Below are 17,459 nucleotides of genomic sequence, written 5' to 3' on the forward strand. Positions count from 1 at the left end.
CTCTATAACCTCTATGTGCCCTTGAACATACCTGATATACAATAAGCCAAAACTAAAAAAACAAACAAACAATATATGACAAGCACCTATTTTCATCAAAACATGCAGTGAAAAAGTTTCCTAAACATTTGGCATGATCTAAAATGTTACCTTGTTGGAAAATCGTAAGCCTGAGCCTCCCCAAAAAAAGCCTGAATTTCCGCCACTGTATAACTAGCAAGAAGTTTAATTTCATCATCAATTGCTTGTTTGGTCATTTAGTGGTGGGATGGATTTGGAAACTATACCTACCGCCCCTCAGTCCTCAGGCTTGAGTACAACAACGACAACTTTTGAATTACCAGAGAGCACTATTTTTAACTATATACTCATCAATTCTCATAGGCTTACGTTCAGTACCATTAGCAAGAAGTGTGTGATCAGTAAGCCAAGGCCATCACACATTGACAACCTAAGGCAAGGTAGTTTTCCCGATACACATTGGATAACAGTGCATCAGGTTTTATCCTCATTGTGGGTATATCCCTATACCTATCATTGTTCATAAATTTTTAGGCTAAAACGCGCAAAATTCGCCTGCTTTTAGTATAAACGTTTTATCACTGCACAAAACAATTCTATAACTGTACAAAGTGGTCGTCACTGCACCTAAAATTTGGGTTTGATCACTGCGCAAAACAATTCTATAACTGTACAAAGTGGTCGTCACTAAACTTAAAGTCTCACAACTGGCCGCAGTCAGATCAAATTTAGCAAAGCTATTCAATAAAATTTAGACCCAAGTGGCTCTGTTTTCAGTGTGATACTTGGTTTACTGACACAAGTTTTCAAGCAACATTTGGTGTGACTATATCAGGAGCTTACTGTAGTTTTTCTGTTCTGACACACGCCGCTTTTATTTGGGCACACTACTTTAGCAACAAACTGGATTCCAGATCCCTCACGGCACAAGGCTGTTTGGCAACGCCCGTTTTGGATTACACCATCTTTTTCTTAGTTTTCTGGCAAGTGGTGCGTGTCTTTTCTGTATGGTTTTTAAAATAAAACGCAAATATTGACTTAAGGTGTTACATTCCTGTCCTCAGTTAAAGGAAATCAGAATATATTTAGAAGTTTATTCCATCCAGCCCAAGCTCACGCTGGCAACTCCTATTTCGTGTCACTGGTAGTCGGTATCATTTTACTTTTGGAATAGACAAATTCAAAGCATAACCTTCTTTCTTGTTACAGTTATACGAAAAACAACAAAGCAGACCCATCGATTGAAAACATTTGGCCTGAAAAAATTAGTTTTGCCCTACGGGACGGTAGAAGAAAACAGCAGGATTCCAAACAGGCATGATAAGCCCTACCCAAGCACTTAAATAAACCCATCTGTGTCAAGGGACCAGCTCTCGTGCAAAAACCCAAACTACAGAACTCCAACTTCTCTATCATTCCCAAAGGCATCAAAAACAGTACATTTTAGGCTTGACACAAGAATGAAGGTATCGCACTTAACGCCAAATTGTGAATAATACGTTCATGTAATATGAGAAGCCCTGATTTAATCAAATTTAATAACTTTGCAAAATTGCTTCAAATAGGTCTTTAAATTGGAAAATCTTGGAGGTTACCGGTAGGGGATGTCCCGTGCGGTCATTTGAACTCACAATGGAAGAGAGTTTTGTTAAAATTGTCTCAAGTTGGCCCAACCAAAGGTCATATTGTGGTGAAGTGAGACCGAAACAGCAAACGGAAAAGTGGTCTCGATTCGATTCACCTCGCATCAGAGCTGCTTTTGGCGGGTAGTAGAATGAAGTTGGGCCACGAGGTAGGAAGTCAGCTGCTTGGAAATATTTCTTCGTAAAGGCGAGGTTTGTTGCTAATAGTTCTTATCGGTCTCTTAATGTTGCCATTTACCTTATTGCGAAGAATGCCAAGGTTATTTGACCGTGTTAGCGAGGGTCAGAACGCTCCAGCCACGAGAGTGAAATATGTTATGTTGCCTCCTTGTCATCACAATGGATGCCGGCTTGACAGATTTTCATCTTGCTGGTTAATTTCAATGCAAGCTGCAGTTTCCGACATTTATACATTCCAATAAATCAAAAAAGCCGTAAGAAACTCTTGAAAATTTGCAGTCTCATGTTTGCTAAAATTTATTTCTGCCCATACCATAACATGTAAAACATGCAAATGCAAGGGCTGCTAGGGAGAGAAGAGCCAAAGGACTTGGTGCGGGTCGTTGCGAATAAATATTTCTGATCATGCTTTCTTAGGATAACACTTATTTAAACTAAAATTCAGTTATTTATCATTTGATATTACTAAATTGATAAATGTTAGCTTTTGAATTTGAGAAAAAACACACTTCCTTTAACATTTGAAATAGTCTGGAGCCCTGTCCAATTTTACTTGTTGTGTCTATGACCATCATTTTTGTTTTCAAATTCGAAAGGCTGAAAGCTCATTCTCATTTACCAAAAACTGGTCATTGTGGAATTTTTGTAGGATCTGGTCTGCATCCTCTCAGTGTTTTGAGCTAATTACCCAATTAAAAATCTCCTAGCCTTTAGGAAGCTTTCAATCTTCCTACCTTACAGTATAAATATATTTTATGGTGTTGAATACCCTGAAGAGTGTCAGATGATCAAACTTTGGTAGGTCTTAAAATGTTTGCTTTTTCAAAGCCAGTTATAATTTGAAGTATTTATCAATGTTTAGAGGCTGAATATTTTTATTTGAATCAAATGCCTTGTAAGTGGAAATAATTTCCAAATACATGGGAGAGTTTAAAGGATTCAACAAAAGCTACAGATTTCTTGGTTTTTTTTATAACATTTTACATAATGAGTGAGTCGCATTTGAGCCTAGTTCATTAAATTCTGGATGGAATGGAATATTTCTTAAGTTTCGCATCAACATCTTGAAACTGAACAGATTGCGTATGAAGCTGTCATACTGTCTATTTATTAGAAAACAGTGAGACACATGCCAGGGAACCCGGCAACTCAGGTATATTACATAGGTTTACAGGGCTTTTAATGATCCGTAAAGTTACCTTGGAAATCGATTAGTTGCGCGCCCAGTGATAAATATTTCCCGTGAAGAGCGCGATTGCCGGATGCTGATAGGTCAAACCACTTGAGAAACTCTTTTTGGAAACGGAAGTTTGACATTGAATCTTTGTTTCCACAGCTCTGTTTTCGTATGTCTTCCGATCATTCAGTTTCCGTTTTTCTTGAGCCGTTCCCACACCGTTTTGGCCAAAACGAAAACGAAGGTTTTCCCATTACTCTGTTTTGTCCGTTTTCGTATCCTTTGTTTAAGCTCATCTTGAAACTGAAGATGAGCGAATTGACACCGTTTACGGTTTTCTCATTAAAACAATTCGTTTCTAAATGATTTTGTTCTCCAATGAGTTCTTTTTCGCTGTGTTCATTAAAGTGATTCGTTTTCAAACGTTTTTGGTTGATAAATTGGAACATCATTATAGATGTCTCTGTTTTGAGCGTATTAATGGGAACTAAAATAAAAAACGATTCATTCAGCTCCGTTTTCATGTATAGCATTCAGTTCATTTCAAAAGTTTTGTCACGTTTAATGTTTCAATAGAAAATTTTTATTGTTCTGTGTTAACAAATAAATTTGATTCGCGCGCCCCGCTCTTATCACGGGAGTTTTTTACCGCGCGCGTTGATTTTTGAATGGAAAGCCCTGGGTTTAGCAACCTACAACACAAAGCTGTAAATCTATGTTTTGTATACAATCTTACAACATTTATTTTTGTTTTTTGGTTTTTTACAACATGAATGAGATAGGTATAAAGATCCTTTGGGATTTCCTCATAGTATGGCTGTCAAAGGAATCTGTTTATTCGAATTTACCCAAGCTATATCATGAAAAATACAGGCAAAGTTTTTAGAGTGCATTTCTTCAAATGGCGATCTTTTCAGATGGTTATTGGAGGAGGTCATCTGATCAGTATATTTGCCAGGACAGCAATTTTTATAAACTCTAAGAGTATGGTGATGTAGTTTTTGCAGATTGTGGCTTCAAAATTAAAGAGGATCTTTTGCTGTATTGCCGCATATTGTTTTTACCACCTGGAGTGCCATTGTTACTTCATGTGTTGGCCCAACTATACAACACCCCCCCCACATTTAAAATTTAAAATGTCCCAAGGGGCTTAGTAGAGCTTCTTATGTACATACAACTATATATTTAAAAACAAATGTGTGACAAATATAAATTTATGTAAAATTCAGTTAAGTCACTTTTCAGTTGCAGCCAAATATTTGGGTCAATTCAATTTGCTGTAGGACATTACTATGGGCTGTTCAAACAAAAAATTAATTTATTGTGATTTTAGTAGCAGCAATTTGCATTTGACATTCAGTAAAGTATTAGTGAGATTTTTTAGTGTGAAAACATCATTTTCTCTCTCTATATAAGGAAGATTGGCACCAGGATGGCATATTGAATATAGGCATTTGATATCCAGACATGCTTTTCCACAGCAATAGCACTCTATTATCCTGTCTCTTCAATTAATTTCATATTTTTGTGTTTTTAACAATCTCATCAAAAAAGTTTGCAGCATTGCCTTCCATGGACTTGCCATATTTCAATGCAGGCAAGTCTGATTGAAAATTTGATGTATCTGCTGAAGGTTACTTTTTTCCCGGGACATTTTTTCAAGGATGCAAGCCTTGCTTTCACGTCATGCACTTTTGAAGCTGTAATAACATGTCTCTTGTATGAAAACCATTCAGGATTCATACTATGACCCATTGTTTTCTGTCAAAAGCTTCAATTTCTTTGCTGGGTATGTTCTGTATAGATACTTTTCTGCTCCTTTTTCATTAAGCAATATCTCATTGTGTGGCATGACATTATTACAGTTGCTATTTCATCAAGGTGCAGCTTATAGTCACTTTCAATCAAAGGGCCATGCTGTCTCTTTGGTAACGGTTTCAAGTCTCTTTTAGACTTTCCTCTTCTGCCAAAGTCATCCCTAGCAAATTTTCATATCTTTATTATTCAATCATTTGGTTTTAATGTACAAGACGAGTTTGTAAGGCCCAAACAACAAAATACTTCCAAGCAGAACAAAGCAGGGGCAACATTGTTGCAGGTTTGAGTCATGCCTATCATACATGTGCAATGAGAAGAAACAATTTCCCTGATTGTTTAATAATAGAAACCCAAGGCTTGTGTGGTAAATCATTTATTCTCTGTGATTGCTGGGATGTATCTTTTAGAAAGCAATATTTGCTTTCATCACAGATGTTATGAAAGTTCAAAGTTGATACCCAACCTTGGGTGTGGTAACTATACGCAATTGACATTTTATAGTCCCTGAGGTCTTTACTCGTAAGTTCACTAGTGTGAAAAGCCAGGAAATGAAATATATCTGCAATTTTGGAGAAAAGCTAGTAGACATTTGCTGTTATTATCATTTATTGCTGAAACACCCAACCCCCTTCCCCAAATATCAATGTTAATGTTGATTTTTTAGGTTTTCTGGCTTCCACAATCAACTGCCAATACCCACCACCAAATAGACATTAAGGGGAGGGACATACCACTGGTTTTGAGGGCAATTATGCAGAATATCACTTATAAAAGAATTGTTTCAATGTCCTTTTGTCCAGGATTCTGGGTTTAATGTAAGTGACCAATACTTAATGCCCTCTTCTTCTTTCAACCAACCTGTCTCAAGTTTGAAAGAGTCTGACGAAACAACAACCCCATCTTCAAGCTTATGTTTGTCTTCATAAGAATGAACGATCTCGATTATAACTTCTTCTGCAATTAGACTACTGGCACATCGTTTTCAAATGCAACAAAAACTCTTGCAACCAGGTCGCTTGCCAGACACTTTTAAACGGCTGAGACGAAGAGAGTTTTTGAGTTCTTCCATTTTCATCGTTGAAATCAATTAAAGATCCATCTTTTTCTTTACTTTTTCAGCTTACCAGAGCTAAGTACTTGTAAAAATTTTCAAGAAAATTGTTCCTTGAGATGATAAGGTAAGAAACAATCAACAAATAATGATTAAGGTCAAAATTGAATTGAAGATTCCACTTCACTCTCAAATAAAATATTTATTGTTATGAAATGCTGAGATCATGGCGGTGCTAGCATAAATTACGGTATTTTAGGTTGTTTCGTGTGCAAAACAATTTTTTGTAAAATTTGATGATTTTTTGAAATTTTTTTACATTTTCGGGGTCACAAATTTTTTTGGAAAAATGACCAAGATCATTTTTGAGAGACAGGGACCTGAAACTTGTCAAAAACCTTTCAAATGGTGTTGCTGACGTAAACCAGAGCATTTTAGGTTGTTTCGAGCGAAATAAATTTTTAATGAATTTTGATGATTTTTTAAACTTTTAGGCATATCTGGGGTCAGAGAGTTTTGTGAAAAATGACCTAGTTTATTTTTGAAAGATAAAGTCCTAAAACCTGTCAAAAATCTCTCAAATGATCTGGCAAAGGTAGATTGAGGCTTTTAAGGCTGAATTGAGCAGAAAACTTTTCTTGGGCAAATTGATTTTTCTTTCAATTATTTTACATATTTATACTCATAGAATTTTTAATGTTAACCTGAAATTTTTCTTTCAGACATACCCTGCAAGTTTGTTAAGAATCTTCAAATGGTTAAAGAAAGGTATTTTCTAGCATTTTTGGTTGTGAAAGCTAAAAATATTTTCTGTGAAAGGTGACAATTTTCGTGAAAATTGACAATTTTTGCGAAGATTTGGCGAATATGGCGTCAAAGTTTTTCTTCAAAACAACTAATTCGATTTTTGAAAGATAGGTTCCTAAAACTTGTCTAAACGCTCTCAAATAGTGTTGCTGACGTAAACTAAGGCATTTTAGGTTGTTTTGAGCTGAAGAAATTTTTTGGGAATTTCGATACTTTTTTGAATTTTTTTGCATATCCAGGGTCAGAGATTTTTGTGAAAATTGACTAAGTTCTATTTTGAGAGATCTTGGCCTGAAACTTGTCCAAAACATCTCAAATGGTGTTGCTGACAAAAACTAACGCATTTTAGGTTGTTTCGAGCAAAAATCAATTCTTGCTATTTTTCATGATTTTTTTAATTTTCTTGCATGTCCGGGGTCAGCGATTTTTGTGAAAATTGACTAAGTTCTTTTTCGCGAGATCTTGCCAAAAACTTGTCCAAAACATCTCTAATGGTCTTACTGACGTAAACTAAGGCATTTTAGGTTGTTTCGAGCAAAAATAATTTTTTTTTCTATTTTTCATGATTTTTTGAATTTTTTTGCATATCCAGGGTCAGAGATTTTTGTGAAAAATGCCTAAGTTCTTTTTTGAGAGATCTTGGCCTGAAACCTGTCCAAAACGTCTCAAATGGTGTTGCTGACGTAAACTAAGGCATTTTAGGTTGTTTTGAACAAAAATTAGTTTTTTCTATTTTCCATGATTTTTCGAATTTTTTTGCATATCCGGGGTCAGAGATTTTTGTGAAAATTGACTAAGTTCTTTTTTAAAAAAGATTATGGCTTGAAACTTGTCCAAAACGTCTCAAATGGTGGTGCTTACATAAACTAAGCCATTTCAGGTTGCTTCGAGCCAAAAAAAATTTTGTGAATTTTGATAATTTTTTTATTTTTTGCATATCGGGGGTCAGAGATTTTTGTGAAAATTGACTAAGTTCTTTTTTGAAAGATCTTGGCATGAAACTTGTCCAAAACATCTGAAATGGTGTTGCTGACGTAAACTAAGGCATTTCAGGTTGTTTCGAACAAAAATTAATTTTTTCTATTTTTCATGATTTTTTGAATTTTTTTGCATATCCGGGGTCAGAGATTTTTGTGAAAAATGACTAAGTTCTTTTTTGAGAGATCTTGGCCTGAAACTTGTCCAAAACGTCTCAAATGGTGTTGCGGACGTAAACTAAGGCATTTTAGGTTGTTTTGAGGAAAAAAATTTTTTTTCTATTTTTCACGATTTTTTGAGTTTTTTTGCATATCCGGGGTCAGAGATTTTTGTGAAAAATGACTAAGTTCTTTTTTGAGAGATCTTGGCCTGAAACTTGTCCAAAACGTCTCAAATGGTGTTGCTGACGTAAACTAAGGCATTTTAGGTTGTTTCGAGCAAAAAAACATTTTATCTATTATTTCATGATTTTTTGTATTTTTTGCATATCCAGAGTCGGAGATTTTTGTGAAAAATGACTAAGTTTTTTTTGAGAGATATTGGCCTCAAACGTGTCCAAAATGTCTCAAATGATGTTGCTGACGTAAACTAAGGCATTTTAGGTTGTCTCGAGAAAAATAAATTTTTTCCATTTTTCATGATTTTTTGAATTTTTTTTTATATCCGTGGTCAGAGATTTTTGTGAAAAATGACTAAGTTCTTTTTTGAAAGATCTTGTCCTGAAACTTGTCCAAAACGTCTCAAATGGTGTTGCTGGCGTAAACTAAGGCATTTTAGGTTGTTTTGAGGAAAAAAAATTTTTTCTATTTTTTACGATTTTTTAAGTTTTTTTGCATATGCGGGGTCAGAGATTTTTGTGAAAATTGACTAAGTTTTTTTCGAAAGATCTTGGCCTGAAACTTTTCCAAAACATCTCAAATGGTGTTGCTGATGTAAACTATGGCATTTTGGGTTGTTTTGAGTAAAAGATTAATTTTTTCTATTTTTCATGATTTTTTGAATTTTTTTGCATATCCGGGGTCAGAGATTTTTGTGAAAAATGACTAAGTTCTTTTTTGAGAGATCTTGGCCTGAAACTTGTCCAAAACGTCTCAAATGGTGTTGCTGACGTAAACTAAGGCATTTTAGGTTGTTTCGAGGAAAAAAAATTTTTTTCTATTTTTCACGATTTTTCGAGTTTTTTTGCATATCCGGGGTCAGACATTTTTGTGAAAAATGACTAAGTTCTTTTTTGAGAGATCTTGGCCTGAAACTTGTCCAAAACGTCTCAAATGGTGTTGCTGACGTAAACTAAGGCATTTTAGGTTGTTTCGAGCAAAAAAAATTTTTTCTTTTTTTTCATGATTTTTTGAATTTTTTGCATATCCGGGGTCAGAGATTTTTGTGAAAAATGACTAAGTTTTTTTCGAGAGGTTTTGGCCTGAAACTTGTCCAAAACACCTCAAATGGTGTTGCTGATGTAAACTAAGGCCTGTTGGGTTGTTTGGAACAAAAATTAATTTTTTCTATTTTTCACGATTTTTTGAGTTTTTTTGCATATCCGGGGTCAGAGATTTTTCTGAAAAATGACTAAGTTTTTTTTCGAAAGATTTTGGCCTGAAACTTGTCCAAAACGTCTCAAATGGTGTTGCTGACGTAAACTAAGGCATTTTAGGTTGTTTCGAGGAAAAAAACTTTTTTTCTATTTTTCACGATTTTTTGAGTTTTTTTGCATATCCGGGGTCAGACATTTTTGTGAAAAATGACTAATTTCTTTTTTGAGAGATCTTGGCCTGAAACTTGTCCAAAACGTCTCAAATGGTGTTGCTGACGTAAACTACGGCATTTTAGGTTGTTTGGAACAAAAATTAATTTTTTCTATTTTTCACGATTTTTTGAGTTTTTTTGCATATCCGGGGTCAGAGATTTTTCTGAAAAATGACTAAGTTTTTTTTCGAGAGATTTTGGCCTGAAACTTGTCCAAAACACCTCAAATGGTGTTGCGGACGTAAACTAAGGCATTTTGGGTTGTTTCGAGGAAAAAAATTTTTTTTCTATTTTTCACGATTTTTTGAGTTTTTTTGCATATCCGGGGTCAGACATTTTTGTGAAAAATGACTAAGTTCTTTTTTGAGAGATCTTGGCCTGAAACTTGTCCAAAACACTTCAAATGGTGTTGCTGATGTAAACTAAGGCCTGTTGGGTTGTTTGGAACAAAAATTAATTTTTTCTATTTTTCACGATTTTTTGAGTTTTTTTGCATATCCGGGGTCAGAGATTTTTCTGAAAAATGACTAAGTTTTTTTTCGAAAGACTTTGGCCTGAAACTTGTCCAAAACGTCTCAAATGGTGTTGCTGACGTAAACTAAGGCATTTTAGGTTGTTTCGAGGAAAAAAACTTTTTTTCTATTTTTCACGATTTTTTGAGTTTTTTTGCATATCCGGGGTCAGACATTTTTGTGAAAAATGACTAAGTTCTTTTTTGAGAGATCTTGGCCGAAACTTGTCCAAAACGTCTCAAATGGTGTTGCTGACGTAAACTAAGGCATTTTAGGTTGTTTGGAACAAAAATTAATTTTTTCTATTTTTCACGATTTTTTGAGTTTTTTTGCATATCCGGGGTCAGAGATTTTTCTGAAAAATGACTAAGTTTTTTTTCGAGAGATTTTGGCCTGAAACTTGTCCAAAACACCTCAAATGGTGTTGCGGACGTAAACTAAGGCATTTTGGGTTGTTTCGAGGAAAAAAAATTTTTTTCTATTTTTCACGATTTTTTGAGTTTTTTTGCATATCCGGGGTCAGACATTTTTGTGAAAAATGACTAAGTTCTTTTTTGAGAGATCTTGGCCTGAAACTTGTCCAAAACGTCTCAAATGGTGTTGCTGACGTAAACTAAGGCATTTTAGGTTGTTTCGAGGAAAAAAACTTTTTTTCTATTTTTCACGATTTTTTGAGTTTTTTTGCATATCCGGGGTCAGACATTTTTGTGAAAAATGACTAAGTTCTTTTTTGAGAGATCTTGGCCTGAAACTTGTCCAAAACGTCTCAAATGGTGTTGCTGACGTAAACTACGGCATTTTAGGTTGTTTGGAACAAAAATTAATTTTTTCTATTTTTCACGATTTTTTGAGTTTTTTTGCATATCCGGGGTCAGAGATTTTTCTGAAAAATGACTAAGTTTTTTTCGAGAGATTTTGGCCTGAAACTTGTCCAAAACACCTCAAATGGTGTTGCGGACGTAAACTAAGGCATTTTGGGTTGTTTCGAGGAAAAAAATTTTTTTTCTATTTTTCACGATTTTTTGAGTTTTTTTGCATATCCGGGGTCAGACATTTTTGTGAAAAATGACTAAGTTCTTTTTTGAGAGATCTTGGCCTGAAACTTGTCCAAAACACTTCAAATGGTGTTGCTGATGTAAACTAAGGCCTGTTGGGTTGTTTGGAACAAAAATTAATTTTTTCTATTTTTCACGATTTTTTGAGTTTTTTTGCATATCCGGGGTCAGAGATTTTTCTGAAAAATGACTAAGTTTTTTTTCGAAAGATTTTGGCCTGAAACTTGTCCAAAACGTCTCAAATGGTGTTGCTGACGTAAACTAAGGCATTTTAGGTTGTTTCGAGGAAAAAAACTTTTTTTCTATTTTTCACGATTTTTTGAGTTTTTTTGCATATCCGGGGTCAGACATTTTTGTGAAAAATGACTAAGTTCTTTTTTGAGAGATCTTGGCCGAAACTTGTCCAAAACGTCTCAAATGGTGTTGCTGACGTAAACTAAGGCATTTTAGGTTGTTTGGAACAAAAATTAATTTTTTCTATTTTTCACGATTTTTTGAGTTTTTTTGCATATCCGGGGTCAGAGATTTTTGTGAAAAATGACTAAGTTTTTTTTCGAGAGATTTTGGCCTGAAACTTGTCCAAAACACCTCAAATGGTGTTGCAGACGTAAACTAAGGCATTTTGGGTTGTTTCGAGGAAAAAAAATTTTTTTCTATTTTTCACGATTTTTTGAGTTTTTTTGCATATCCGGGGTCAGACATTTTTGTGAAAAATGACTAAGTTTTTTTTTGAGAGATCTTGGCCTGAAACTTGTCCAAAACGTCTCAAATGGTGTTGCTGACGTAAACTAAGGCATTTTAGGTTGTTTCGAGGAAAAAAACTTTTTTTCTATTTTTCACGATTTTTTGAGTTTTTTTGCATATTCGGGGTCAGACATTTTTGTGAAAAATGACTAAGTTCTTTTTTGAGAGATCTTGGCCTGAAACTTGTCCAAAACGTCTCAAATGGTGTTGCTGACGTAAACTACGGCATTTTAGGTTGTTTGGAACAAAAATTAATTTTTTCTATTTTTCACGATTTTTTGAGTTTTTTTGCATATCCGGGGTCAGAGATTTTTCTGAAAAATGACTAAGTTTTTTTTCGAGAGATTTTGGCCTGAAACTTGTCCAAAACGTCTCAAATGGTGTTGCTGACGTAAACTAAGGCATTTTAGGCTGTTTGGAACAAAAATTAATTTTTTCTATTTTTCACGATTTTTTGAATTTTTTTGCATATGCGGGGTCAGAGATTTTTCTGAAATATGACTAAGTTTTTTTTTGAGAGATCTTGGCCTGAAACTTGTCCAAAACGTCTCAAATGGTGTTGCTGACGTAAACTAAGGCATTTTAGGCTGTTTGGAACAAAAATTAATTTTTTCTATTTTTCATGATTTTTTGAGTTTTTTTGCATATGCGGGTTCAGAGATTTTTCTGAAAAATGACTAAGTTCTTTTTTGAGAGATCTTGGCCTGAAACTTGTCCAAAACGTCTCAAATGGTGTTGCTGACGTAAACTAAGGCATTTTAGGCTGTTTGGAACAAAAATTAATTTTTTCTATTTTTCACGATTTTTTGAGTTTTTTTGCATATGCGGGGTCAGAGATTTTTCTGAAAAATGACTAAGTTTTTTTTTGAGAGATCTTGGCCTGAAACTTGTCCAAAACGTCTCAAATGGTGTTTCTGACGTAAACTAAGGCATTTTAGGTTGTTTCGAGCAAAAATAATTTTTTTCTACTTTTCATGGGTTTTTTGAATTTTTTTGCATATCCGGGGTCAGAGATTTTTGTGAAAATTGACTCAGTTTTTTTTCGAGAGATCTTGGCCTGAAACTTGTCCAAAACATCTCAAATGGTGTTGCTGACGTAAACTAAGGCATTTTATATTGTTTCGAACAAAAATAATTTTTTTTCTATTTTTCACGATCTTTTGAGTTTTTTTGCATATCCGGGGTCAGAGATTTTTCTGAAAAATGACTAAGTTTTTTTTCGAAAGATTTTGGCCTGAAACTTGTCCAAAACGTCTCAAATGGTGTTGCGGACGTAAACTAAGGCATTTTAGGTTGTTTGGAACAAAAATTAATTTTTTCTATTTTTCACGATTTTTTGAGTTTTTTTGCATATCCGGGGTCAGAGATTTTTCTGAAAAATGACTAAGTTTTTTTTCGAGAGATTTTGGCCTGAAACTTGTCCAAAACACCTCAAATGGTGTTGCGGACGTAAACTAAGGCATTTTGGGTTGTTTCGAGGAAAAAAAATTTTTTTCTATTTTTCACGATTTTTTGAGTTTTTTTGCATATCCGGGGTCAGACATTTTTGTGAAAAATGACTAAGTTCTTTTTTGAGAGATCTTGGCCTGAAACTTGTCCAAAACACTTCAAATGGTGTTGCTGATGTAAACTAAGGCCTGTTGGGTTGTTTGGAACAAAAATTAATTTTTTCTATTTTTCACGATTTTTTGAGTTTTTTTGCATATGCGGGTTCAGAGATTTTTCTGAAAAATGACTAAGTTCTTTTTTGAGAGATCTTGGCCTGAAACTTGTCCAAAACGTCTCAAATGGTGTTGCTGACGTAAACTAAGGCATTTTAGGCTGTTTGGAACAAAAATTAATTTTTTCTATTTTTCACGATTTTTTGAGTTTTTTTGCATATGCGGGGTCAGAGATTTTTCTGAAAAATGACTAAGTTTTTTTTTGAGAGATCTTGGCCTGAAACTTGTCCAAAACGTCTCAAATGGTGTTGCTGACGTAAACTAAGGCATTTTAGGTTGTTTCGAGCAAAAATAATTTTTTTCTACTTTTCATGGGTTTTTTGAATTTTTTTGCATATCCGGGGTCAGAGATTTTTGTGAAAATTGACTCAGTTTTTTTTCGAGAGATCTTGGCCTGAAACTTGTCCAAAACATCTCAAATGGTGTTGCTGACGTAAACTAAGGCATTTTATATTGTTTCGAACAAAAATAATTTTTTTTCTATTTTTCACGATCTTTTGAGTTTTTTTGCATATCCGGGGTCAGAGATTTTTCTGAAAAATGACTAAGTTCTTTTTTGAGAGATCTTGGCCTGAAACTTGTCCAAAACGTCTCAAATGGTGTTGCTGACGTAAACTAAGGCATTTTAGGCTGTTTGGAACAAAAATTAATTTTTTCTATTTTTCATGATTTTTTGAGTTTTTTTGCATATGCGGGTTCAGAGATTTTTCTGAAAAATGACTAAGTTCTTTTTTGAGAGATCTTGGCCTGAAACTTGTCCAAAACGTCTCAAATGGTGTTGCTGACGTAAACTAAGTTATTTTAGGCTGTTTGGAACAAAAATTAATTTTTTCTATTTTTCAGGATTTTTTGAGTTTTTTTGCATATGCGGGGTCCGAGATTTTTCTGAAAAATGACTAAGTTTTTTTTTGAGAGATCTTGGCCTGAAACTTGTCCAAAACGTCTCAAATGGTGTTGCTGACGTAAACTAAGGCATTTTAGGTTGTTTCGAGCAAAAATAATTTTTTTCTACTTTTCATGGGTTTTTTGAATTTTTTTGCATATCCGGGGTCAGAGATTTTTGTGAAAATTGACTCAGTTTTTTTTCGAGAGATCTTGGCCTGAAACTTGTCCAAAACATCTCAAATGGTGTTGCTGACGTAAACTAAGGCATTTTATATTGTTTCGAACAAAAATAATTTTTTTTCTATTTTTCACGATCTTTTGAGTTTTTTTGCATATCCGGGGTCAGAGATTTTTCTGAAAAATGACTAAGTTTTTTTTCGAAAGATTTTGCCCTGAAACTTGTCCAAAACGTCTCAAATGGTGTTGCTGACGTAAACTAAGGCATTTTAGGTTGTTTCGAGGAAAAAACTTTTTTTCTATTTTTCACGATTTTTTGAGTTTTTTTGCATATCCGGGGTCAGACATTTTTGTGAAAAATGACTAAGTTCTTTTTTGAGAGATCTTGGCCTGAAACTTGTCCAAAACGTCTAAAATGGTGTTGCTGACGTAAACTAAGGCATTTTAGGCTGTTTGGAACAAAAATTAATTTTTTCTATTTTTCATGATTTTTTGAGTTTTTTTGCATATCCGGGGTCAGACATTTTTGTGAAAAATGACTAAGTTCTTTTTTGAGAGATCTTGGCCTGAAACTTGTCCAAAACATTTCAAATGGTGTTGCTGATGTAAACTAAGGCCTGTTGGGTTGTTTGGAACAAAAATTAATTTTTTCTATTTTTCACGATTTTTTGAGTTTTTTTGCATATCCGGGGTCAGAGATTTTTCTGAAAAATGACTAAGTTTTTTTTCGAAAGATTTTGGCCTGAAACTTGTCCAAAACGTCTCAAATGGTGTTGCTGACGTAAACTAAGGCATTTTAGGTTGTTTCGAGGAAAAAACTTTTTTTCTATTTTTCACGATTTTTTGAGTTTTTTTGCATATCCGGGGTCAGACATTTTTGTGAAAAATGACTAAGTTCTTTTTTGAGAGATCTTGGCCTGAAACTTGTCCAAAACGTCTCAAATGGTGTTGCTGACGTAAACTACGGCATTTTAGGTTGTTTGGAACAAAAATTAATTTTTTCTATTTTTCACGATTTTTTGAGTTTTTTTGCATATCCGGGGTCAGAGATTTTTCTGAAAAATGACTAAGTTTTTTTTCGAGAGATTTTGGCCTGAAACTTGTCCAAAACGTCTCAAATGGTGTTGCTGACGTAAACTAAGGCATTTTAGGCTGTTTGGAACAAAAATTAATTTTTTCTATTTTTCACGATTTTTTGAATTTTTTTGCATATGCGGGGTCAGAGATTTTTCTGAAATATGACTAAGTTTTTTTTTGAGAGATCTTGGCCTGAAACTTGTCCAAAACGTCTCAAATGGTGTTGCTGACGTAAACTAAGGCATTTTAGGTTGTTTGGAACAAAAATTAATTTTTTCTATTTTTCACGATTTTTTGAGTTTTTTTGCATATCCAGGGTCAGAGATTTTTCTGAAAAATGACTAAGTTTTTTTTCGAGAGATTTTGGCCTGAAACTTGTCCAAAACACCTCAAATGGTGTTGCGGACGTAAACTAAGGCATTTTAGGCTGTTTGGAACAAAAATTAATTTTTTCTATTTTTCATGATTTTTTGAGTTTTTTTGCATATGCGGGTTCAGAGATTTTTCTGAAAAATGACTAAGTTCTTTTTTGAGAGATCTTGGCCTGAAACTTGTCCAAAACGTCTCAAATGGTGTTGCTGACGTAAACTAAGGCATTTTAGGCTGTTTGGAACAAAAATTAATTTTTTCTATTTTTCACGATTTTTTGAGTTTTTTTGCATATGCGGGGTCAGAGATTTTTCTGAAAAATGACTAAGTTTTTTTTTGAGAGATCTTGGCCTGAAACTTGTCCAAAACGTCTCAAATGGTGTTGCTGACGTAAACTAAGGCATTTTAGGTTGTTTCGAGCAAAAATAATTTTTTTCTACTTTTCATGGGTTTTTTGAATTTTTTTGCATATCCGGGGTCAGAGATTTTTGTGAAAATTGACTCAGTTTTTTTTCGAGAGATCTTGGCCTGAAACTTGTCCAAAACATCTCAAATGGTGTTGCTGACGTAAACTAAGGCATTTTATATTGTTTCGAACAAAAATAATTTTTTTTCTATTTTTCACGACCTTTGAGTTTTTTTGCATATCCGGGGTCAGAGATTTTTCTGAAAAATGACTAAGTTTTTTTTCGAAAGATTTTGGCCTGAAACTTGTCCAAAACGTCTCAAATGGTGTTGCGGACGTAAACTAAGGCATTTTAGGTTGTTTGGAACAAAAATTAATTTTTTCTATTTTTCACGATTTTTTGAGTTTTTTTTGCATATCCGGGGTCAGAGATTTTTCTGAAAAATGACTAAGTTTTTTTTCGAGAGATTTTGGCCTGAAACTTGTCCAAAACACCTCAAATGGTGTTGCGGACGTAAACTAAGGCATTTTGGGTTGTTTCGAGGAAAAAAAATTTTTTTCTATTTTTCACGATTTTTTGAGTTTTTTTGCATATCCGGGGTCAGACATTTTTGTGAAAAATGACTAAGTTCTTTTTTGAGAGATCTTGGCCTGAAACTTGTCCAAAACACTTCAAATGGTGTTGCTGATGTAAACTAAGGCCTGTTGGGTTGTTTGGAACAAAAATTAATTTTTTCTATTTTTCACGATTTTTTGAGTTTTTTTGCATATCCGGGGTCAGAGATTTTTCTGAAAAATGACTAAGTTTTTTTTCGAAAGATTTTGGCCTGAAACTTGTCCAAAACGTCTCAAATGGTGTTGCTGACGTAAACTAAGGCATTTTAGGTTGTTTCGAGGAAAAAAACTTTTTTTCTATTTTTCACGATTTTTTGAGTTTTTTTGCATATCCGGGGTCAGACATTTTTGTGAAAAATGACTAAGTTTTTTTTCGAGAGGTTTTGGCCTGAAACTTGTCCAAAACACCTCAAATGGTGTTGCTGATGTAAACTAAGGCCTGTTGGGTTGTTTCGAGCAAAAATTAATTTTTTCTAT

This window comes from Rhopilema esculentum, chromosome 5 (assembly GCF_057945365.1).
Source record: "Rhopilema esculentum isolate cy_ngs chromosome 5, ASM5794536v1, whole genome shotgun sequence".
In the NCBI taxonomy this organism is placed as follows: Eukaryota; Metazoa; Cnidaria; class Scyphozoa; order Rhizostomeae; family Rhizostomatidae; genus Rhopilema; species Rhopilema esculentum.